We start from the raw sequence: 13,850 nt of genomic DNA, 5'->3' as shown, positions 1-13,850 counted from the left end.
CTCTACTGCCACCCCACAACTTCTTTGACTGAAAATTAATTTTTAAAATTTATCCAAAATGAACAACTTTATTTAATAATACAGTAAGTGAAAAGTTGACATCCTATTTTATGTGTCTGAAGTAAGCATCAAACTGCAAACTTGAATTTACTGGCTTTAAATTCTATACTTTAATCCTGAATTTAAAAAGGATATGCAAGTCATGCCTGTATTTTCTCCCAACTTCTATAGCATAGCCTTTTCTTTTTACTTCAAAATCATGTTAAATGCAAACAACCAACACAGAAACACCTTTAAAGGTGGTGAATCATCTTTTTCACTGTAATTGAAAGTACCTGTCAATAGAAGTTATCAAACAGAAATTATATGTAGTTTCACTAACCTGGATCACACTATGATCATGGATAATAGCTGGACATGAATTTGCTTTAATACATTTTAACATTTTTAAATAAAATTAATGTCTATTATTGAAACAATGATTTGATCATTTAGTAAATAATATAAGAGGAAGATAAGCAAAGATCTTGGAAATACAAACTTTCTATACATGAAAGTTTTAACCACTACAGAGACTAAGTACTGTTTTTAAAGTATGGTTTCCTACAACTGAAAAGAACTTTGTATTTCTAATTCATTGTTTACATTGTTAGTAAATAAACTTTATAATATGAATATGGTAAACTTTTTTAAAAATTTTAACAAATACATCAGCAGTTACTATATTATATATTACAAATGAGTACTTTCATCTTCAAGGGGGAAACCTTAAAAGGCTACTAATTTATTATAAAAATAATGCCAAAAGATCTTTTGCTATTTCTTTTGGAAACCCTTCCAGAATGCATGGCACCTTTTTTCTTTTTAAAGATTCTCACTAGTGACAAAACCAAATCCACTATAAATGGATGAATATATAAGTTTTAGAAACAAACTAGTAAACAAGGTAGGTGAACTGAATGATCAAACACTTGGGTTTATCTTATTTAATAACCATAAATTAATGAAACTAGTTTTCTGAGTGTTTTCCCAACTGGTTTAAAGTCAACTAAAAGAGGTTTGAAAATGTTTTGGGGAATGGCAGCATGTCTGAGATATGTTCATGGCCTTACCTTTTATGGAAAATATATGTATAAAAATATATATATATATATATCATATATTTCAAAAAAGGGAATGTTTAAATATTCATGTCTTTTTAACTGTGTTCAATTTAAAGTATATCCTAACACCTTCTGTCTTAAAATGGTCATGCATCCTTCACATGGTTATAGGTATTAAGAGTTTACTTCAAATTGCTGTATCTAACAACTCTGAATCTCAGAATCATTTTCTATTAGCAACACTATGGATATTAATAAAAACATTAAAACAACCTGGCTATTTCAAATTACTATGTTTTAATCATGTAACACAAATGCCTACTTATCACACAAGAAAAGAAATTATATTTAAATCCCTACTTGTAAATATCCTATCAAAGGAATGACTAGAGTATCTCGCACATAATAAACAGAAATAATAAACAGTATGTACTAAAGTGCAAATTTTGAGTATATTTCATTAAAATACCCTGATTCCACTTTAAAGTCTGTAAGATGTAACATGTCTATCTTGCTGATAAATTCCAAAATGCAGAAGAAACTAAACAAAGAAAACATATCCCAATTTTGTTATTTTTATAGCTTTTAGATATGTTCTTATACATAATTTTATAATGTATCCTTTGTACACTAAATATGTATTTTTTTAAATTATAATTCATATTTTTAAAAATATAAAAGCAAGAATTTTTTTAAATTTAATTTACTCAAAGAGGGAAAAAAGAAAGATGTGGGAAGAGTATATACCTAAAGGTACATTTTAGTTGTGGGGAAGAGGAGAAACGGGAGTGAATTACAGGAAACTTTCACTTTCTCCACTGCACAATATGAGTCATTTTAATTTTTTACAATGATCATGTATTATGTTTCTAGTTAAGAAAAAATACAGATTGAAGAAAGACAAAATTTTCAAAGAAAATAAATACATTCACTATTTAGTTATCACTATGGTGAAATTCAAACAAAGAAGATTCAAGCCACACTGACACTCCTTACTAGTTAACAGGCGAAGCTCATCTGTGCCCGGAGGCTGTAACACTTGCATTCCCTCTTCCTGAGAATGCTGCTCCCAGTTACTCACCATACTATTTGCTTACTTCATTCTTTCCCATGTAACCTCGTTGAGGATATCTTCCTTGATCATTCTAAAACTGTCCCATATTACTTCCAGCCCCACTACTGCCTGTATCTTGCTTTGTTTTTCTTTATAGCACTTTGCATGAACCGACTTTCTATCATGATTTGGTTTACTTACATATTATTTGGCTAAAGGAAGATAAGCTTTATGAGAGCAGGCACTCTGTTTAATTCACTCTTGTACTCCCCACACCTAAAATAGTTGCTGGCACTCAGGCATTCAAAAAATACTCACTAAAGGGATGAGTGACTCTATATCCTAGAAGTTAACAAATATTTGTTCCCATGAAAACAGTATATAAGATCCTATAAAATAGCCTGCATTCCCTTGAAGCCATGTTATTGAATTTAACATCAAATTTTACTAGAAAACTATAAATTACAAAAGAATTAAAGAATGATATTTCAAGCAAACATCCTGCTAGTGCTTTAGGATTATAATTATTGTCCTCAAATTCTACTACTCTTAGCAAATAATTATTTTAAAGATGGTTAAAAGTTTGCTTGGTTAATAAAACAAAAATGAGTATATCTTTGAAGTTCTTATATTGCCTTGAAACACAAAATTTGCCATACGATGAAAGAAGGTGCTATATTAGAAGTATTACTATTATTCAAAGCCTTCCAAAAACACATTACCTCAAGTTTAAGCATCTCCATTAGAAAGCAGAAAAAAAAAAAATGGATGAAAGGTGGAAGACAAGACTGACAAAAGTACACATTGAACACACGATAAAAAGTCCAAACACACTACTAATCTCTGATCTTACACTAGCATACTTTTAAAAGTTATTCAAATGCTCTTTCATAACTATGCATGAGTGTAATATTACTTATTTTGTATCTTTTTAAACTTTTTAGCTTTAAAAATTAGGACTCAAATGAGTATATTTGGAATAGAAATAAAATTTTTAAAGAATCATTTCATTAAAGACCACACCAAATAAGCTGATTACCATTTTGATATTTTCAAAAATGCAGATTTTTGGAAATAATACTTTTATTAACCTTTAAAGCCTTAATTTCTGATCTAAAGAATAGCTAATTATTTATAAAGCCCTTTTAAATGCTTTAAAATGAGTTATTTTTCTATATGCCTTTTAAAATATCTGGACCAAAAAAATGAACTGTCTACAAATGCATAAGGTATATTTTCAATGACAGTAATGGAACATATTTAACAATGTACACCAGATTATATATCTTCAGCCTAAACTAGAAATATCAAATAAACCACTGCATTTTTCACTTCTTTAATTCTTTTAATGTGTTTTGTTTCTGATGTCAATATTTAGGTTCAGTTAAAGCAGTAATATAAAAAATAAAATTTTTTTCTATTAAGTTCCTTCAGTGCTATAATTTATTAGCATGTTTAACTGAGAATAAATAGAATGGAATTTTAATAAATTAATAAAATAAATGTCATATATTTAAAGAGTAAGCAGAAGCTAAAAGAGTTATAAACAAATAAATGAGATGGAAGATTAAGACGGTAATTTTTTTCATATGGAAATGGTATGAGACACAACTCAAAGGTATTTAAGCTATATTCAATACAATATGTCAAAATTTAAAAAGTAATAATAATAAGTATTAAGTAAAGATTAATAGCACAAATTTACTTACAAGGCAATCATCAGATCACCTAAAATGGGAGATAACATGATACAAAAAGAACACGGGCTTTGTATACAACCTGGGATCTAATGCTACCTTCTTTATATTAGGTACATGGCCTTGAATGAGTTATTTAACTTCAATGAGCCCAAATTCCCTACACATAAAACAAACTTAGTACTTAACTTACATGGTTAAAACAAACTTAATACTTAACTTACAGGGATAAAAGAAACAAATGAAACCACATATTTAAAGTGCCTAGCATAGTGTCCAAAACCTAAGTGCTCAAAAAGAGTTTGTTTCTAATAACAATATACTGCTCTGACTCTCAAGCTACTATTTCCTAAAGCTATTCAAAATATTTCAGCATAATCTGAGGTCTTGATCACTACGTATTTATTAACTGAACAGCAAGTAAATAGTATCCTTGTTTTATTAAAAATATGATGAAATATTAAATCAATTACCCTGAAAGAACAAATCCCTGTATTTTAAAATTTATTTCAAAACACTTAGAAAGATACATTTTAGGAAAACTTAAAAGAAATTAAAATGTGAAGAATGGATTTCTAAGCCACTTTTCTTCTTTCTCAGAAATATCTTTTCTAGAGAAAAAAATAAATCATTGTTTCCAAACAGACACAGATCCAGAGACATAGAAAACAAACTTATGATTACCAAGGGGTATAAATTGAGATTTCGAGATTTGCAGATACTAACTACTACATATAAAATAGATAAACAAATATATACTGTGTAACACAGGGAACTATATTCAGTATTTTATAGTAACCTATAATGAAAAATTTGAAAAGGAACATATGTATGTATGTGTACGACTGAACATCATGCCAGACTTTGACACCACACTGTAAACTGACTATATTTAAAAAAAAAAATTAAATTAAAACAAATCATTGTTTCATCACCCATGTTGACAGGTGGACAATGTGGGAAGATACTAAACCCTTTCACCTCAAATCTTTTATGTCTAGTTAAAACTTTCTCATCTCTAATGACCTATTCTCATTATATATAAACATATTTTAATCTACATGAATAAAAACAAATTTATAAAAATCCTCCATATTAAACTTAGAGTAATTCTTTTGCGGGGGGGTAATTAGGTTTATTTTTTTATTTAAATGGAGGGCCTAAGGATTGAACCCAGGATCTTAGGCATGCTAAGCATGCACTCTACCACTGAACTACACCGTCCCATATAGAGTAATCCTTAAGTAAAATATTACTTAGATATATTTTCCCACATATATTTTTCCCAAAATATGTAAGTTTATTCTCTTTGGTGAAACTCTACTTATATAAGATGTGTATGTATAACTCCATAATTCTCAGTTGGAAAAGGTCAAAGAGGATTGCACATTAAAATAGATGTATTCTAAAACTACCATTACTGTGATTCAATTTTAGTCACCCTATTACACTTATTTTGAAATTTCAAATAACATTAAAGGAATTTTTTAATCAAAAGAGTGTAACTTTTTTTTTACTAGTATTTGAGAAATACTAGTAATCAGGCATATTTAATTAAAAGTAATTCTTATTGAACCACAGAAATAAATGACTAGATTCACCTAGGTTCAAGTATTTCTACTTTAGCATTGTTTGAATCAGGCTTTTCCTCATGAGATTCTTTGATTCAGACTCTCCTTAATTATACATTGGGAGCTTTCATCTGGCTTTGATAAATTCATGAACTCCCTGAAATTGTTTGAAAAGTTGTGAGATTAAATGTCACTGGGCTACAAAGATCACTTTAGGGAAATCTACACCTGAGGTTCATGAAGTCTGAAGTGTTAAGCATCATAAATTCTCACATGCCTATATGTGTTATACCATAAACTTTTACCATTCCCCCATTGATAAGATATAGGAGGAAGTAAACTAAAGAGTGACATACGTTATCTATAATATTTATACTTCATTGGCTTATTAATATGTTACCAATTATGAATAGAGTGGCTTTTAGATCACAAGCTGAAAAACTCTAAGAGATGCAAATTAAAATATCACTACAACTTAACTTTTTAAACTGAAAACATGAAAAACAAACATCCACATCACATAAGGGAGCTTAAGAACTGCACATAGTAGTAGTTATAATAAAATATCTCCTATAATACAATAAAAAAAGAACAAAGGCTAGCATTTTTAAGAGAAATATTTACTACATATCCCAGAGCTTGTCATACACTGACATAATTACATAAGGGATTTACAGGCCAAAGTCACGTGAGCAATAGAAGAAACTGAGAATGTTTATCTTGGAAGACAGAAAACTCAGAGTAAATATGAATAGTCTTCAAATATTTCATGTGGAAAAAAAGAACAATTTATTCTGTGTAATTGCTGAAAACTGAACCTGTGCATGCAAATTACAGGGAAACAAATGTCAACTCAATGGAATGGTTGACTTATGAAGAAATGTATCACCCAGCAAGAGTTGTAGATCACTTACCAGAGATGCTATAAAGGGGATTCTTGGATGCAGTGTTAGACTGGATGATTTTTAAGACTCCTTTCAACCACATAATTCAATAATTGATAAACAAAAAACAAGTCTACTAGAAAATAAGCCTTTCTTGAATATTTTTTTCTAAATATTGGTAATACAATTGAAGAAAATTAAATCACACTTCCTTTACCCAAACTGAATTTAGGTAAATTCAATTAAAACTTATTAACTAGCCTGGAGCAAATTTAACTTTAAATATCATTTCTCCACAATATACCATTTGTTAAATAGAATAATACTCTTTAATGCAAACATTCGTCTCTAAGTTTCTAGCTTCATAAAACAAAAATAAATAATACTATCAAACCATACTGACTATATACAAATATTACTCAGACCAAATGAAAGAAAGGCAAATACTGTTTGATAGGTCTTCAGAAAAAAATCTCAAATCCTGGCTTTACTCAACAGTATACACTAAACAAGTTAACAATAATCTCATATAAGTGCAGTGAACTTCATTACCTCTGAGTTAGCATACTCTGTTTGTAACTTTTTGCATTCATCTTTGAGTTTTTCAGATTCTTTCTCACGTTCCAAGGTCATGTTATCCATTAGCGTTTGAACTTGGACCAGTTCTTTCTTTAGCACAGCAACATCTTCTATACCAGGTCTCCGAAGCTATGAAGCAACACATTTCCATTTCAATTAAAAATTACAGTGAAACTAAAATAACATATTTTTAAAATAATTTTACTACAAAGAAATCAAAATAAAAATAATCTTTAATGTCAATTATTAGATTCCGAACATCAAACACTAATGTCTTCCCTTCAACAGTCCTCTCCTTTTCCCGCTCTGCCTCATATTTAATAGTATTACCACTCAACGTGCAAACTAGCAAATTCACAGTTGTCCTCAGTGCTTTAATTGCTTTCCCTTCCTTCGCAAAGTACACTCACTGGTAATAACAATCACTTGATAAATGCTAAATTCTTTCATTTTCTATCTTAGGAAACTGGTAATAAAATGAAGGAGGAGCAAATATAAGCATAATTAGAGTCTGCTGCAGGTTCAATATAGTTGATTCATTTATTCATATATCTATTAAGTACTAAATAAAGGACAGGAAGGAGGCAAGAACAGATCCCAGGTTGTTAAGCCTGGGGAGAGTGCTGAAAATGGGTAGTACCAGTGACATAAATATAGTTATGGAGGAAATATGATGACTTGATGTTACACTTGTCCAATCTGAAATCGAAGCTAGAAAAGTATCCTAAAAGTAGGTGGATTTATAAAACAAAGTTCAAAGGACGGTAAGATCAGAGATGCAGATATGAAAACTACTAAGTAAGACAGATAATATTAAGACAGAAACAATAAGAATGTTAACATCATAAATTATGTATTGTAAACTTCAATTTTTACTTTAAAAATCATATATGTAGGTGGTAAAACTATGGAGAATTTATTTCCTCCATTTTACTCAAGCTGTATTTCTAAAAAGTTTCATCAGAGTACATATTTTATTTTTCAATTTCAAATAAGGTTTATAGTCTAATAATGGTTTCTAAATTACCAGTTCAGTCTTCAGATCTTGAATTACAGTCGCCTCTTTATTTAATTGGTCTGTCAGATGTGTCACTTTTTGTTCAGCAGCTTCTCGAAGACTCTTTTCTTCATCATATTTTGACTTTATATCTAACTAAGGATAGTTATATAAATATTAGTTTCATGACATTAACTTTAGAGAAGAACAGTTTTATAAATTATATTCCAGTACATAGCTATATCTGTATCTATCTATATATATATCACTCTAATTCAAATTCACATTCCTTAGATAACTATAAATATATACAATAAAATTGTGCTTCTAATTACATTAAATGATAAATTTAAAATGATCAAATGTCTTTGTCTACGTAAATTCCACACACTAAATTACTAATTAGCATTTTAATGTATACTTAATCATACATAATATTTTACCCAAAAGCATGTAGTTGAAAAAATTACATGTAATTGATAGCATAAACAAATACTAACTCTATATTATTTAACTTCTTCAAAAATGTTACTTGTTAATCTTTAAGCATACCCCAAAAGAAAATTCATCTTCTGTAAAGTGAGTCTTTTGAAAGGCAGAGATGAGAGGACAAATGAAACAATTTATAGAGCACTCTGTTATCATTATAGCAACTCTCTTACCATTAAATTCCATTAATCATCACCATATTAAGTCTAACAAATGCTTTATCACACTAAAATACGATGTTTATTTCTCAAACATACAATGGTAAAAAGGTAATGAGACTGATTTATTGGCTAAAAAAAATTCTGATTCATTTTACCTGCAATTTCAGTGGCAAGTTGGGCTGCTTTCTGTTCAAATAAGTCTTTCATTTGCTTAATATTAAAATTTTCTGTTTGAGCTTCTTCTAATTGTCGTTCCAAAGACTGTAGTTCTACAAAAAAAGTACAGTAGCTATTGAAACACAATATTAATTACATTTCCTAATTGTTATTACTTATATTTTAATCATTGTAGTAATTAAAGACAATCAACATGAGTCTACTATCCAATTACAAGCAGAGTATCTTCACATTTCAAGAATTAAGCATATGTTTCATTTAAGGTCAAAGTCATAATTTACAAACATATAAAACAAATGAAAGGAATACTCAGCATCACACCCAAATGACATAAATGTTTGTTTAAAGATTATTTTGATTTCATATTTCAGTTATTGTCCTAAATCTGTCAACTGACCAAAAAGGAATACATTCTCTCCTCTGATAAAATGTACTATAATATGAAATGTAATTAGAAATGTTTTAAGAACAAGCAAGGCCTTATGTAAAATAATCAACTAAAATATGCAGTAAACTTCTACTATTTCATTCTAACAAAGAAAAGAGATATCAGAGGGACATTAAATACAACAGCTAACCTCAAAATATAATTCTGATTAATTCATTGAGCATTTCTCCAGTTAAAGTCCATTACAAAGATGCTAGTTTCATCTTTCCTTCATTTCAAGAGAAAAAGAGTGCATCTCTTTAATATAGATTAAAATTTTCACTAAACAACCATATTAATGTAATATTCCAGAATTTTGTTTATAACTTCAGAATATAATGATCTAAGGAGACACTAAGATTTTCGTTAACTGATTAAATTATGAAGTTCACAGGCAACAAACATGCTGCTCAGCCTAGAATATGACTGTTAATCTTCACTGTTTTAGAGCCATGAAGTATCCACAAAACAAAATTCACGTAGCAGGCATCAGAGAAAAAGAAATAAGAAAGAATGAGAAAGATGAAAAATAAAAATGGAAAAAACAATAGCTTCAAGTAAAGTTACCTGCTGGTGAATCAGCTACTAATCCATCAGGTTTAGACTCCTCAATGAAAACAAAAGACAAATGCATTAAAAGGAAAAGACAATGCTGTTACAATTGCCAATGTGAAAAAAAAAATCTCTGAAAGCCACAATCTGTCAGGTAAGTAGCAAGATTTTGACGAAAATTAAATTTTGGCCTGCTTACATTCTTCAAGATCACTAAGGTAACACTAAGCAGACTGGCATAAAGATCTAAATACAGCTCAGTTCCTCTAAGACTTTTTGTATGTTAACATATTATTAGATTTTTAGGTCTTGCAATAGATGGCATCTTAAATCCCATAAATCCAATAACAGATAAATAAGATAAATTATTACAATTATAAATATAGATTCTAAAGCAAATACTCAAGTTAGCAGGTAAGATTCAGTCCTACAATATTTGAAAATTTTCATAAGCTAAAATAGGCCATGAAGCAATCACTACTAAAAAATGGCTTTTAAAACATAAATTTTTAATTCAGGATCATAAACTGTCTTTAAAAGAAGCAGAAATAAAGAATATATTCCATAAGATTTAATTTACCACATGCATTAGGAATAAAATAATATACCACCTGGTCATTACTTCCATATTCTAAAAATTATATATATCTAGAAGAGTTTAATAAGGCTTCTCACAGTGTATCTGACTTTTTATTTTCCTACACATTGATTTAAGCATATTGACTATTAATAATCATCAATATTTAAAATACACTTTCCCCAATGGTAAATTTCTTATTAAGGCAATTGCACTGTGGAAGATGTATTTAATGTATTAAATGTAAAACAGTTGTCTCAAATGAGGAAACAATTTCCTCTGTGTTTTCAGGTACAGAAAACAATATAGCCCATTTCTGATTGTTAATAACATCTACATAAAACATGAGTAAGTAAACTATAAGTATTTTAGATTACTAAAAACCTCTTTAATGTATCCTCAATTACAGAAGCTGAATAGTAATAAGACTCATATCTTTTTATCCATTTGTTTTTCTTCTCTAGTCCGAATGACGATTTTTGATGAAAAGATAAAAAAGGCAAAAAGACTAAGAGTCACAATGTGCTAAGATAATGTGCAGAAGGATTATTAATTCCTTTATAAAAATATTAAAGCTACTGTTAAAGGGTATCCACTTTATTCTTATAAATGAAAACTATATATGCATTAGGTAAAATTATTCTAGGATTCTTTATGTAATTTTCGTATAAAAGTCAAGATAATTTTAGTGTAAAACTCGTAATTGGATTAAGACATTTCCTTAGAAAATATATTAAACTATAAAGATTATGAAATATATGTATATATTTATATATATAGAATCTAGGATATCAAACGAAATCACTAAAAATAACCACTTCTGTTACCACAGTGACTTTTCTTTTCCTCATGTATTTTTTTTTGTAAAGTTGTATAGCATATGTATCTGTGTGTGTACAAGGACACATAAAAATTTTTATTGAGTTTTTTAAAATCTAACATTAATACAAGAGTTTTCCCATGCTTTCAAACGATCTCCACTAATATAAACTATCCGCAGTTAATAGTTCTTTCCCTCCTAACAGACATTTTAGTGATTTCCAATTTGTCACCAATTCTTTGAAGAGTTTCACTGTTGTCTGAACTTACTTATACTTTTTAAACATTTAGATATATTGTCAGAAAATAAGAATAATGTAGCCTGATATAAAAAAAAACCAACACATAGGTAAATGATGCTTAGTGGAACACCTTTAAAGAGTTATATCTTAGATTCCCATATTTTGGTTGTATTCATTTGCATTCATTAATATTAAAACGGGTATACATGCAGGATATTAAACACATAGAAACAAATTAGGAAGTTATTCATATCAGGCCACCTGCTTACAAAAAAATATTATGCTTAATTTTCAGCAATGAAAATAAACAACTAAAAACACACTTCAAGTACTTAAAAGCAATTACTTGCTGCTGTAGCCCTTGAAACTTTTCTAATTCTTTCTTTCATTCTTCTGAGTACCATTTTTCTTCCTAAAGGAAAAAAATGCCTTTTAATTAGTAAATTTTAAGACTTTTTTATCTGAAACATTGAAAATAAACACGTAAAATCATTTTTATTCTTACCTTAAGTGAAGCTTGTAGGTCTTGGACCTCTTGTCTAAGTAGTGTTATGTCATCTCTAAACATACATTGGGAAAAACAGGAATTAATAGTTAATGTTCTTTAACAAGTCATGGCTAGTGACTGTATATTAGTATTCTAGTTTTCTCAATTCTTAAAAAAACTACTGTACATTTTATGCATAGTGGAATATACATATAAATCCCTTAGGAGAATAATTGTATTCCTAGAGTATGTTACTTATAAATGGAAGAACATTTTATCACGGAAATGATAGAACTGTCAAATGCCTGAGCCAGAAACAAAATACCATTAATTTACCAGCAAGAAGTATCCATGGCTTCCTATTGCAGTTAGTATAAAATCTAAACTCACTAATAAGGACTATAAAATCTGTACAGTCTAGTCCCTGCCTTACCACTCTCCCCCTCACTCATCTAGCTCCAGCATTACTGGCTTCTTTCTGTTCTTTGAGTCTGAAATGCTATTTCCTGGCAAAACTTCACATTTTGTTCCCTTCATCTAAGAGTCAGTCTGATACAGAATAGTGAGAGACCACCCGAAGTCCTAATGCAGGAGAGATTCCATGAGAAAACACATTTGGGATTATTATTCGGGGTATAAGAAACATGTATCTTCCCCTGTTGGATTGTAAACAGCAGATAAAGGGACCCTTCTTGCTCCATGCCACTGCAATGCTGCCATGGTAGAAGACACAATAACTGAAATGAGTAGACTGAAAATACTCAAATGAATTCATTCTAGTACAAAAGGAATAGGAGAACAGGATCAGTTCTAATGATGGGGAAGACCAAGTCCACTACAGCACAAGCATATGAGAAAGGTAAAAGATAACGGGACAATTCTGGTGGAAGAATTATTCTCTAGGATGGGGGTGGGGGTAGAGAGTAAAGGGACAGAATCAGCTTCATCTGTGAAACATGGTTAATGATAGGAAAGGAAGGAAATTGCCAACAAAGAAAAATGTAAAAGATGGAGAATTGAGTCCTCTATTTTTTGTACTCATTCATAAGTAAAGAATTAACTCATTGTTCCACAGAATTTGTCTACTCCAGACTCTCAAGCTGTTCAGTTTAACGGGGGAAGTAAACATGTAAACAAGTAAAAGCAATAGATGATCATCAGTTCTATGACAGAAATAAAAGCAGAGGCATAAAGACAGTGATCACTTCTACCTAAAAGCACTTCATGATGGAGATAAACTCTGAGGTAAAGTCTTTAATCTCTGAATACAGAAGTAAAATTAGATAATAGATTCCTGTGTCTTTTGTTGACTCTTAAAATTTATCTTTATCTGACACTTTCACTAATTTTCATTTCTCTGTTGTGTGTGTGTGTGTGCGTGCATCCCCATCCCTCCCTCTCTCCCAAGTGGCCCTAGGAACATATCTATTTGTAGAGACCACAAGCCAACTGGAGAAGACTTAGTCTTTACATGCATATGGACAATTGTGGGTGTGTTTTAAGTTTTCCCTACTCTTTATTAATCTTCCAAATCCATGTATAAACTAAAATGATGAAGAGAGGAATTAATAACAATATACTTGAATGGCTCATACTAAATTGAATCAAATTGCAAAGAAGATAATCCAATTCAGTTTCTAATTGGGTGAACTTAGTTATTCCAATTAATCTTTTAAAAAGTGCCACTTCAACAAATTTGTGAGAGTAATTTGCCTATCAGTGTTTAGAAGGAAATATAATGAACTCTGTTTTCAAAATATCAACAGTGAGATGTTCCTTTGGAACATCAAAAGATACCTAGTAGGCAACTTGGGAGATAATTCTAGGTTGGGAATGTAGTTTAGAAGGAAGTCACAGATGTAGATATCATCACACATATAGAGGAAGAGGAATACATTAAACAGATCAAAAAAGAATGATAACAATGGTATGTTGTCTCAAAAGAGCAGAACAAAAGACAGCCAGTAAACCAAATTTGCAGAGACTGTGACATATGGTCTACAAAGATGGCTGCCATCAAGTTCTTCCCTTCTC

General features: G+C 29.9%; 1 pseudogene; it reads right to left on the bottom strand.

The window, feature by feature from the left end:
- The window catches only part of LOC135320647 (early endosome antigen 1-like), a 64,266-nt pseudogene that overhangs the window by 12,026 nt on the left and 38,390 nt on the right, over positions 1 to 13,850 (bottom strand).

Source organism: Camelus dromedarius, unplaced genomic scaffold (assembly GCF_036321535.1).
Source record: "Camelus dromedarius isolate mCamDro1 unplaced genomic scaffold, mCamDro1.pat HAP1_SCAFFOLD_29, whole genome shotgun sequence".
Classification (NCBI taxonomy): domain Eukaryota; kingdom Metazoa; phylum Chordata; class Mammalia; order Artiodactyla; family Camelidae; genus Camelus; species Camelus dromedarius.
The sequence above is the reverse complement of the archived record's forward strand: the minus strand, read 5'-3'. Positions and strand labels throughout refer to the sequence as shown.